The following is a 12,836-nucleotide window of genomic DNA, read 5'->3' on the forward strand; positions in this document are numbered from 1 at the left end:
GTTGAATTCAGCAGTCTTTAACTAACTAAAAAAAAAGAGATTGAGCGTTGCTATGGTCTAGAATGATAGCTTCCTTAGAAATTGTATCATCACTAATGGACGCTTTCGAGTGCCTAGCAGTAAGGATAACTATCGATCGATGTAAAGCATTCCAAGTCCGAAACTGGCTTAGAACCCAAACCATCCCCAATATGGAGGAACCCTTCAGTTGAGGCCATATGCTCAGCCAAGGGTTCTTAACTGTGCATTTTGGTAGGCTTGAAGCTGGGATTCCTTAGAAAAAGGTGCCTTTTGTAACGCTTCTATCCTCGCTGTTAGTTCCGTTTGAGAACGTTCATTTTTGGCGGTTAGGTTCTCCATGAAAGCTTTCTTGAATGCCATTAATTCCATGTTACTAGAAAGGGAAAGTTTGTCTAAAGTTGGAATCATGGTGGAGGCCGAAGCTGGTGCTTGAGCAGCAGTGATGGGAGAAAGTAAAGAGGCAGTAGGAGCTGTACTCACATGATGTACAGCCAATAACTCTTCTGAGGCTTCCGTGGTCAGTAGGATCCTCTTCCTCTCTGATGACACAGAAGAAATAGTCGACATGTTTTCAGCATCCAGGCTCATGACTTGCAGAGCGTCACGGATTTCATCATATGCATGATCTGCTGGTACCGTCGGGAGTTGAACCGTAGGTAATTGATTACCAAACGCAGAGGTCACCTCAGCCTTGGGAAAGAAAAGGTCCTTCAGTTCCAGGGAAGGAAGATAAGGGGCATTTTGTTGAGAGTTCTTCCAGAAGACTCCTACTCAGTGTCGGAGCATCCTCCGACTTTGATCTCGAACGTCCAAGGAGACGTCAGTGGCATAGATGGTGGTGTTAAGGAGATCCGTGCAAACCTGGCATTTGGTAGGTTCCTAGAATGCAATGGATCCCTTGGAAACAAGAAAATCAGCCTGTTTATGGCAGGTCTTGTGGCTGCAGGGTGACTTGACCAACCTGGTACAGGCGACCAGTAAAGAATAAGCATTGCAATGAGTACATATCATTAAAAATCATATTTTCTTAAATAGAACCTATCCTAACTTAGATAAACATACCGCCTAAAAAATGGCTAAAGATTGAACATAATCAGAGCACATGCAAAACTGCTCAGCTATCAATAGAGATTTATGAAGCAAAATATAATAATAGTGTTGTAGGAAAATGGAGAAAAGGTTCAAATCAAAGGGACACCAGAACCTCCAGAGTAAGTCTATTGGAACAAGGTAAGAAGGCAAGTTCACACATCATACTATCTAGACCTGCAACAGCTGCCCCAACCAAAGCTGGGTCAAGGCAGCAACTATTTATAGTAGCCAATAAACGACTGACCAGTCAATATCACAGGCATGTCGACATAAGGTGGCAGACCCATTATGAAGTCAACAGGGGGAGACTGAACAATCACATAGGGAAGGGTCGACACTCAAGAAAGTACAGAAATGAAAGGCAGCTAATAAATGAACCTTCCAAGACCTGATCATTAGCATTAACTTATAAAAAGTGGGGTGTAGCCCATAAGATAATGAGACCCGTACAAGACAGCCAGGACCCTAAGACTTAGAAATTCAAAGGATTTCCTGACAACCAGGCAGGATATAATTGACCAGCTTCAGAGAATAATATTCCTCAGGTGTGTGATAGGAAAGACCAGATGATTAGTCTAAGGCTGCACTCAAGGTGGCAGAGAGAATGACCCATAGCCAACGCACAGGCAGTGCTAGAAGAACTCAAGCTAACAAGCCAAGAAGCAGAGACAGAAGGCAGCACCTCTGTCTAGATAGGCTAACCAGGCAAGGGAGTCAAGACTCAATAGAAAGAGGGACAGCACAAGAAGTGAGGCTGCAGACATAGAACAGGCTCCGCAAGGCGGCAGAAGAGGACCCCAAGGGGTACCAACTCTACACCTATATAGGGTTAGGCTATAGGGAGAACTGTGCAGGCAAACCTAGCCTACTGAGTGGGTTAGGGAAAACTCAAAAGCTAGGGTAAGATGACTAGACAAGAGGAACATAGTTCCCAGTACAGTCAGGTTATGGCCTAACTAGGAAGGGGAAGGGGCAGAGAAAACACCCAAGGGTGATCTCTAAAGTAGCAGAGAGATTTTGACCAGGGGAGGTGAAAATCTTACCTACCTAGGGCAAGGAAAGAGCTTAAAAGTAGGCACACTAACAGGCACAAGGATAAGGGAAGAAAGGGGTGGTGATGGGAGACTTAGTAAATGGTGAGGCAGCATAAGAAGAAGGCCCAGCAGCAACATTAAAGCAGCAATATTTTTCCAAGGGGCTGCCGTGATAGGGCACTGAGGAGAAGTCCTCATAACCATGCATAGCCTACCAAAGTGTTATGGGTTCTGATTGATAAGCTGAGGGTAATTAACCTTAGTTTATTATACAAGTTATACAGCAAGTTATACAGCATTTCCGGGCCAACATTTATAGAGCGGGGGAGAATGCGGAAGACTGTGTGGTCACGTAACTTACCCAAACATAAACAACAGATATCATTTACAAACTTAGACAGCGTACCAACAATATTCATACACTGTTACATACGAAATCCAACAAAATCTTGAAAGAACTTTTCTTCTACATAAATGGTCCCTGCAACATACATTTAATCCTAAATCCCTAATTGGCTCTTTAAATTTATTACAAATAATCCTCAAGATATTGAGGTTTCCTTACAACACGACCACTTCTGATTCTTTGTGGTTCCAAGTTATCAGCTTAAGGAATTATAAAAGATTTATTTGCAACATCATTTGCATTTACATCAGTTTCAAGTTCAATACCAGAATCGATATAATTATCAGTTACTGTCTCTGATGTCTTTCTCAAAAATTTACGATTTTTAAAATATATTTTGCCTTCTACTTCTATTTTGTATTTCCTTTTTGCAACCTCTTTTATTACCTTACCTTTCTTTCATTCCTTTTTTCCTTGAACTGGTTGTACACGGATGACATCACCTGGTTTTAATGAGACTAAATTCTTACATGATCTGTTATAATATTTAGCTTGCCTAACCAATTTTTTAGTTTGAACTTCTGGTACCCCATCAACAATCTTGGGTTTAAGTAAATTTTCTGTTATAGGTAATTAACTTTTAGTTCTTCTACCAAAAAATCTTTGAGCAGGTGAAGAGTTAAATCCCTCAGTTGGAGTGTTTTTCCATTCAAGAAGTGCTAATAAAGGATCATGGCCATCCTCCTTTCATTTTGTGAACAACTGTTTCATTATTTTTACTGCATTTTCAGCTTTGCCATTTGACTGGTGGTGGTAAGGGGATGATTTTACATGTTTAAATGACCATTTCTTTACAAAAGTTTGAAATTCACTTGATGTAAATTGTGAGCCACAGTCACTTACTACAATGTCTGGTATACCATAGCGTGAAAAAAGACTCCTTAACTTGCTTACAACATTTGACGCTAACATATTTTCCAATGAATTTATCTCAAAATATGATGGATAATAATCTACCAAAATCAAATAGTTACAATTGCCAACACTAAAAATATCCATTCCAATTTTAGACCAAGGCCTAGAAGGAAAATCATGTGAATTTAAGGATTCCTTGGTTTGTTTACTACCATACTTATTACACACCACACAAGAAGAAACATAATTCTTTATATCTGCACTCATGCCAGGCCAGAACAATATATCTCTACCATATCTAACAGTAGCTTCAATCCCATTGTGAGCATAATGAATTTGTTTCAGCATGTAAGACCTTAAACATGATGGGACTACAATGCAATTACCTCTAAATATTATATCATTATCTACAGTATAGTAAGTTCATCCCTAAATTTAAAAAAAGATTTTATGGTTTCAGGAACCTCTATACAATGAGTGGGCCAACCTTTTAGAGTTGTTTCTTTTAATGTTTGCAATGCAATATCACTTATAGTATTTTGTCTAATATCCTCAAGTCTTTCATTTGTCACAGCAACATGTTCTGTCATATTTACATTACTAACCTCTTCAAATAATGCGATTACATTAGATTTATCAGCACCTGAAAATGTATTCAACAAGAAATCTCTACTCAATGTATCTGCTATATATATTTTACTACCTGGTTTATACTTAACACTCAAATTAAACTTCTGCAATTGCAATAAAATACTTTGTAACCTATTGGGACATTTCATTAATGGTTTCTTAAAAATACTTTCCAAAGGTTTGTGATCAGTTTCTACAAAAACATCTTTGCCATAAAGGTATTGATCTAAACGTAACGCTGCAAAAACAATGGCTAACATCTCTTTTTCTATTTAAGCATATCGCTGTTCTGTTTCAGTTAACTATTTAGAAGCATAAGCCACTGGGTGACCGTTTTGCATTAGGACAGCACCTAATCCTGACATTGAAGCATAACACTCTAAAGACACATTACAATTACTGTCAAAATATTTCAAGCAAGGAGCTTCAACAATTAGTTTCTTAATCTTGGAGAATGCTTCATCATAAGAAGAGTTCCACTGCCATTCAACATTTTTCTTTTCCAGATATCTTAATGGTTGAGTTACTTCTGACAACCTTGGTAAAACTTTGAAAGATAATTAACCATCCCTAGAAATCTTTTCAATGATTTAACATCACTTGGCACTTTTAGACAATTAATAGCTTCAATTTTCTTTGGATCTGGACAAACACCATCCTTTGTTAGCAAATGTCCAATGTACTTAACTTCAGTCACATGTAATTTCATCTTCTCTTGATTTAACTTGATGTTTTCTTTTCGGCATCTTTGTAATAACGCTAATAGGTTATTATCATGGTTTTCCAAAGCTTCCTGATCAGTATTTTCATTGCCATAAACTAGGATATCGTCTGCTATTACTTCTATGCCATCTAAATTATGTAAGGCATCATGCATTCGTCTCTGGTACTCTTCTGGTGCCGATGATATACCAAAAGGCATTCTCTTCCATCTATACCTACCAAAAGGCGTATTAAATATAGTCAAATAACTTGACTCTTTGTCAAGTTGCACTTGCCAAAATCCGTTCTTTGCATCAAGTACTGAAAATATTTTAGCTTTACCCAATCTTAGTAAAGTTTCCTCAATTGTTGGAAGTGGATAATGTGGTCTCCTGATAGCTTTGTTCAGATCTGTAGGATCTAAACAAATCCTTAAATCTGAATTAGGTTTTGTTACTAAAACCATGCTAGAAACCCAATTTGTACCAACCTTCCATACTACTTAACTGCTGCTTCAATTTTCTCTTAAGGGCAAAAGGAACTTTTCTTGGAGCATGGATCACTGGTGATACTGTATCATCAATATTTATCTTACATGTAGGTCCTAATTCCCCCAATCCTTCGAATAAATCAGGAAAATCAGAAATAACCTTGCTTCTATTTAACACTTTCGGAGAAACCTCATTTATTTCTTCCTTAGCACTTGGGTTATCATTCACAAAAATTTTGATCAATTTCAGTCTCTGTTCATCGTCATAACCTATTAGAGAAAAAACATTTTCCTTCACTACATAGAAATTAAGTTTATACTGCTTTCCTTTCCGTTCACACATTAGAGTTTTAATTCCAATAGTCTTGATTGTTTTATTATTAAACACTTTCAGTTTGATGCTATCACCAATATCTAACTTATCATTGCCAATCAAATGCTTCAATTCTCTAACACTCAAAACATTGCATGTAGCACCGGAATCAATCTGAAAATTTATTTCTTGCTGATTTACAGTCATGGTTACATACTGCTTTCTTTCATGAGACATAGAAATGTTTCCTATCGATTCATTTATTGTGCTAATTTGCTGAAGGTCACTATCACTGTCCTCATTTTCTTCACAAGTTTTAACTTTTTCAGAGTTCCAATTAGTATTACACTGTTTAACATAATGATTCTTTCTCTTACATTTGGCACACACTTGACCATATGCTGGGCACATCCTAATTTTATGAGTCCTGCCACAATACCTGTAATCTTTTATATCCTTGGCACAATTGTACTTAGGCTTAATTTGAGGATTTGTGTACTTATTTTTCTTCTTCCACACGACAATAACTTCCTCTTCTTCAGTATTGCTACTAGTCATCTGCTGCTTTTGCTGAATTCGCATTTCATAATTTTTTACAAAATTCACAGTCCTTTCCAAGGTCATTGGCTTTGTATCCATCTGCACATGATCCAGTAATTTCTCCCTAGCCTTATCATCATGTAAATTAAGGATGAATTGATCCCTGATCATTTCTTCTTCATTATCATAATTGCAAGTTTTGCATAGAATTCTTAACCCTGGATAGGTACGATGGGTCGTTCGCGACCCCGAGCGTCAAAAAAAAACAGGTTTTTCTCACGTGACTCACCCCCGTGACTGAATTTGTGGGTGATCGACCTGCAGGAGGTGTCTCCCCTACACGCTCTAGTAGTGTCCAGATGTGCATTGCTGTAGCTGTACTCCTTCCCCGATTTCTGAGACGCGTCGGGGTCGAGCGCGACCGAGTTTACCCTTCTAAGGTAGTTTGCATAATTATCAAAGTTATTACGTATTATGAAATTGTCGTAGAATGGTGCAACTTGTATAGGTTATCAGTTGTGGAAAGTCTTGGTGGATTGTTTGGCTACCATGTGCATGATTTTTTTTTTAGTTAAAATGTCGTTCATCACCACGAGGACCATTTTACCGCGAGTGCCCCTTTTTCATTTTTTTTTCATTTTTTTGCCAAGTCATTTTTCCGTAAGATATTGCCAAATAGTGTCGTAAAACTTTTGCTTGTTTAGTGTTGGAAAGTGTGTCTAGATGATCTGGCTACCCATGCATGACTTTGTTTTTGTCAGATACGACGTAGTTATTGGTATATTGGGTATTTAACTGCGGTTACCAATTTCTGTTTTTTTTTCAATATTTGTAAAAATTACTACGTAGTAAGGAATTGCCGTATATTTTTCATTTTTTTTTTCATGTTTATGTGTTAGAAAGTGTGCCTTGATGGTTGGGCTAACACGTGCATGTCTTTTTTTTTATCTGAGATGCCGTATATTAGAATGTCGGGCATTTTACCGCGAGTACCCCTTTTCATTTTTTTTCATTTTTTTGCCAAGTCATTTTTCCGTAAGATATTGCGAAATAGTGTCGTAAAACTTTTGCTTTTTTAGTGTTGGAAAGTGTGTCTAGATGATCTGGCTACCCATGCGTGATTTTGTTTTTGTCAGATACGACGTAGTTATTGGTATATTGGGTATTTAACTGCGGTTGCCAATTTCTGTTTTTTTTCAATGTTTGTAAAAATTTACTACGTAGTAAGGAATTGCCGTATATTATTGATTTTTTTTCATGTTTATGTGTTAGAAAGTGTGCCTTGATGATTGGGCTAACACGTGCATGTCTTTTTTTTTATCTGAGATGCCGTATATTAGAATGTTGGGCATTTTTCCGCGAGTGCCCCTTTTTATTTGTTTTGCATTTTTTTGCTTAGTCATGTTACCGTAAGGAATTGGCAAGTAGTGTCGCAAAACTTATATTTTTATAGTGTTGGAAAGTGTTTCTAGATGATCTGGCTACCCATGCCTATTTTTTTTTAGCCAGATATGGCGTATATATAAGTATGTGTTCGATTTTCCTGTGATTGCCATTTTTTTGTTTTTTCCCATTTCTTTCAAAATTACTACGTACTAAGGAACTATCATAGAGTAATGATTCATTTATATGTTTATTTGTCGGAAAATGTGCCTTGATGGTTTGCCTAGCACGTGGCTGAAATTTTTTTTTTCTGAAATGCCGTATATTAGAATGGCCATTTTTCCACGAGTGCCCCTTTTTATTTGTTTTGCATTTTTTTGTCTTAGTCATGTTACCGTAAGGAATTGGCAAGTAGTGTCGCAAAACTTATAATTTTATAGTGTTGGAAAGTGTTTCTAGATGATCTGGCTACCCATGCCTATCTTTTTTTTTTTTAGCCAGATATGGCGGATATATAGGTATGTGTTCGATTTTCCTGTGATTGCCATTTTTTCGTTTTTTCCCATTTCTTTCAAAATTACTACGTACTGAGGAACTATCACAGAGTAATGATTCATTTAGATGTTTATTTGTCGGAAAATGTGCCTTGATGGTTTGCCTAGCACGTGGCTGAATTTTTTTTTTTTTCTGAAATGCCGTATATTAGAATGTTAGCCATTTTTCCGCGAGTGCCCCTTTTTATTTGTTTTGCATTTTTTCGCTTAGTCATGTTACCGTAAGGAATTGGCAAGTAGTGTCGCAAAACTTATATTTTTATAGTGTTGGAAAGTGTTTCTAGATGATCTGGCTCCCCATGCCTATCTTTTTTTTAGCCAGATATGGCGTATATATAGGTATGTGTTCGATTTTCCAGTGATTCCCATTTTTTCGTTTTTTCCCAATTCTTTCAAAATTACTACGTACTAAGGAACTATCACAGAGTAATGATTCCTCTAGATGTTTATTAGTCAGAAAATTTTGTTTACCTTTTTTTTTTATTGAATATCATCAAATTTTTTTAGCTAAGATATATTGTTTTACATTTTTTTTTTTCGATTTTATTTCCCTTCAAAAAAATTTTTTTGGGTCAGAATTTCAATTTTATAGTCGTAAAATAATCGACAATTATCCAGCAACCCACCATACAATTTTTATGCATATCCAATAATAATTAGATTAGTAAATAACACCTTGAAATTGACATACCCTCCCTACATTTCAAGTGGCAGATTAGGGAGTCTGAGTCAGTGTGGTTGGCGGCCATTTTGTGGACATATCCGAAGCATAAGCTGCCCTATCTATAAATATTCTTGTTCCCTATAGAATTTGTGATATTTTGGTATATTTTTACCTGCATCAATATCATATTATATATTAAATATATGTATTTTTTTACGAAATTTCTAAGTACTCAAAAAATGACCTTTAGATATGGCCCCTGATATAAATGTAATTTACAAAATAATGAAGATTTTTTTACATATTTCTATTTTAGGATAACATATGTTTATTCCCTAAAAAAAATTAGCCACTTCCTATTTCATTTGGGTACCCAAAAAAATTCATGAAATTTGGACAAATTTTTTTGGCCAAAAAAAGTTACTCTTTTTTTCTCATTTCAGATCTTCACCTCCATGGGTCTGACTTCATCCAAAATACATCAAGATGTGTCCTAAACATTCAAGAATCAATTCCTAAAAGGATTTGTGTATATATGTATAAACTTTTTTTTATGAATTTTTATGTCAGGTCTTTTTTTTCTACTTAATTTTTTAAAATATTTATAATAAATAGTTTTTCTGCAGATGAGTAGTATTTATCTTTACAGTTGTTTTAAGCATTCATTGAAGTTTTTTTGGCAAAAGAAAAAAGGAGGTTACTGCAAAAACTGATTTTTCAAGAATTTTTTTTGGCGTCGGGGTCGTTCGCGTCCGAGTATACACTTAATGGGGTGTCCGAGGAGCGTACCTATCCAGGGTTAACTGAGTTATGAATTGGTCACAACTTTCATTAGATTCTTGTTTCCGCTTGAGAAATTTGTATCTTTCCATGATTATATTTGATCTGGGACTGCATTCTGCATCAAATTTCCTTAATACTATATCTATCTTATATCTATCTCCATTTGCATCCCAAGACAGTGTATTATATTTCTCAACCCCCAATTCTCTTATAACATGCAAGAATGTTGCTACCCTACATCTGTCAGCTTCATTATCTAAGCCTATGGCAATTTCATAGTTAATAAAAGCTTCTTTAAATTTATTCCATTTGAGGGCTACATTAGTACTTGCACTAAAGTCCATAGGACTCGGTGGAATTAGCTGTACATTCATCTTTATGGTACAAAACTACCTTAATTATGATGAGAAAAAAAAAAACTTATCCCACTGGGAAAAATTATGCAGGTCAGCAAAAAGCGTAGCCTAGGACATCAACAAACTGGTCTGTAACTTGTAAGTTGTCACTTACCCTCATTTCTTCTTTAATCCAGCTTATATGTAGATAAGAACCACTCCTGACATCACGTTATGTGTTCTGATTGATAAGCTGAGGGTAATTAACCTTAGTTTATTATACAAGTTATACAGTAAGTTATACAGCATTGCCGAGCCAACATGTGGAGAGCGGGGGAGAATGCGGAAGACTCTGTGGTCACTTGACTTACCCAAATATAAACAACAGATATCATTTACAATCTTAGACAGCGTACCAAACAATATTCATACACTGATTACATACGAAATCCTGACCACAACATTCACATATTGTTACAAAGACAAAGAAATATCTTTCGAGTGCAGTTTTCCTTTTCTATTTACCAATAAAGCATATTTTCTTCAAGTAGCTTTTTCCTTATTATCTCCCCGTTATTCATTATCTTATATTTATTTATATGAGACATTCCATTGGGAAGGAGAATGTTTAAAAAGTTAAAAAATGAATGGCTTTTTCAGTTTGCTGTCTATAATTGTTCACGTAACATGAGAATTTTTTCTTTTTCAGAAAGAAAGAAAGACTGGATGATAAGGGTACAGGTGTTGGCAATAAAAAGAAACTAAAACTAATTGTCACAGTTAATGGTATCCATATGAAAGACGCAATTGAAGAAAAGTCTTCCCTTCAGTGAATATGAATGAAGTTCATTCAGGTTACAAAAATGAGTGATGGAAATTAAAATTTATTAAGCAAAGCTGAAAAAAGAATAAATAAATTGGATTATCAATGAGGGATGGTAAAATTCCAAGACAGAGAGAGAGAGAGAGAGAGAGAGAGAGAGAGAGAGAGAGAGAGAGAGAGAGAGAGAGAGAGATGCTATGTAGGTTACAAGGCAAACTGGTTAAAATGAGAAAAGAGGAATGTGTGGATTGCAGGTAGCCTATTAGGTTGTCTAGGGCAACAACCATCCGTTGGGATGCTACCGCTAGAGTTATGGGGTCGTTTGACTGGCCAGACAGTCCTACATTTGATCCTTCTCTCTGGTTACGGTTCATTTTCCATTTGCCTACATATACACTGAATAGCATGGCCTATTCTTTACAGATTCTCCTCTGTCCTCATACACCTGACAACACTGATATTACCAAATAGTTCGACTTCACCAAATGGGTTAACTACTGTACTGTAATTGTTCAGTGGCCACTTTCCTCTTAAGGGTAAGGGTAGAAGAAACTCATTAGCTATGGTAAGCAGCTCAACTAGGAGAAGGACACTCCTACATTAACCATTGTTCTCTAGTCTTGCGTAGTGATATGGCCTCTGTACCATTGTCTTCCACTGTCTTGCTTGAGGGTACACTCGAGTACACTATTCTATCTAATTTCTCTTCCTCTTATTTTGTTTAAGTTTTTATAGTTTATATAGGATATATTTACTCTAATGTTGTTCTGTTCTTAAAATAATTCATTTTTCAGTGTTTCCTTTCCTCACTGAGCTACTTTCCCTGTTGGGACCCCCTGGGCTTATAATAAAGTATCCTGGTTTTCCAACTAGGGTTGTAGCTTAGCAAGTAATAATAATAATAACAATAATAATAATAATAATAATAATAATAATAATAATAATAATAATAATAATAATAAAGACTATTGTTACATGGGGAAAGGAGAATAGATCTGATAAATGCACCATCGCCATATTCCAAAATTTATCGAGAAGGAAGAAGGGAGAGTTTTCGGATAGGATTTTAAATGGAATTCTGCATTGGATTCAGTTTTGAGATTCAAAGTATTAGAACAGTTGATTGAATTCATCTCTTCTGCTTGATTAGAGAAGTGTTTGCGTAAATAATCCTTCTGTTTTCCTCGTAGATACATTATAATGTGGATAGTTTTCTCGGTATTCCCCTGAAGTTATTTGAAGAGATATTTCTGGAGCTGTTCGAAGCTATTTCCACCTAAATATTGGAACAGATGTTCAAAAGAAGGACTTTCATAATAATGACATTATTTTAACTTTTTCATTCACACCAAAGATGAATCCGAATCAACAGGGAGTATAATATCTGCATAATTAATGATAATAATGATGATGTGTGTGACAAAGAACCAACAATAACAAAACACGGGTTGATATCCCTGTGTCTTCCTCTGCTCTCCTTTACTATGATGCTCTGTTAATCAGTTGAATTTCCCCTCCTGTCTGATTCCGCCCCGGTATGCTATGTCGACATTTTGTGTTCATTTGTAATTATAACTGGGCGATGTAAAAGAGCAGGATTATTCCCAGTAATTCTTTTATAGCTCACAAAATCTCCTTATGCTATGATTAAATGCATCACAAGTTTGCTAACACCAGACCAATCTCTTATCTGAGGGGGATGAAACTTGGCCACTATCAATTATTCTGCGTCTGTCACGTCTGTCGTGCGTGAACTGGTGCTTCCTTATCTAAACAACGAATTAAATTGGTTTTGTTCCTAAACGACTAAGAACTGCAGAGGAACAAGAAAAGTTCAAACTGGCTGCAAATGTGTTTATGTTGAACAGGCTGGCATAAGTCTTTTCATAGTTTCTATATGACATATCTGTTTTGATGTTGTTACTGTTTTTAAAATGATTTATTGTTAATTTTTTTCTCATCGTTTATTCATTTCCTTATTTCCTGTCTTCACTAGGCTATTTTTCCCTGTTGGAGCCCTTGTGCTTATAATAATAATAATGATAATAATAATAATAATAATAATAATAATAATAATAATAATAATAATAATAGCATTGGCGTAATCATACTAATATATTGAATAGGTTGCTCATCGAACATGTATTTGATATTTATTACTGATTGATTAGTGAAATCCATTATGAAACCCGAAATATATATTGAATAAGT

This window comes from Palaemon carinicauda, chromosome 25 (genome assembly GCF_036898095.1).
Source record: "Palaemon carinicauda isolate YSFRI2023 chromosome 25, ASM3689809v2, whole genome shotgun sequence".
Taxonomy (NCBI): domain Eukaryota; kingdom Metazoa; phylum Arthropoda; class Malacostraca; order Decapoda; family Palaemonidae; genus Palaemon; species Palaemon carinicauda.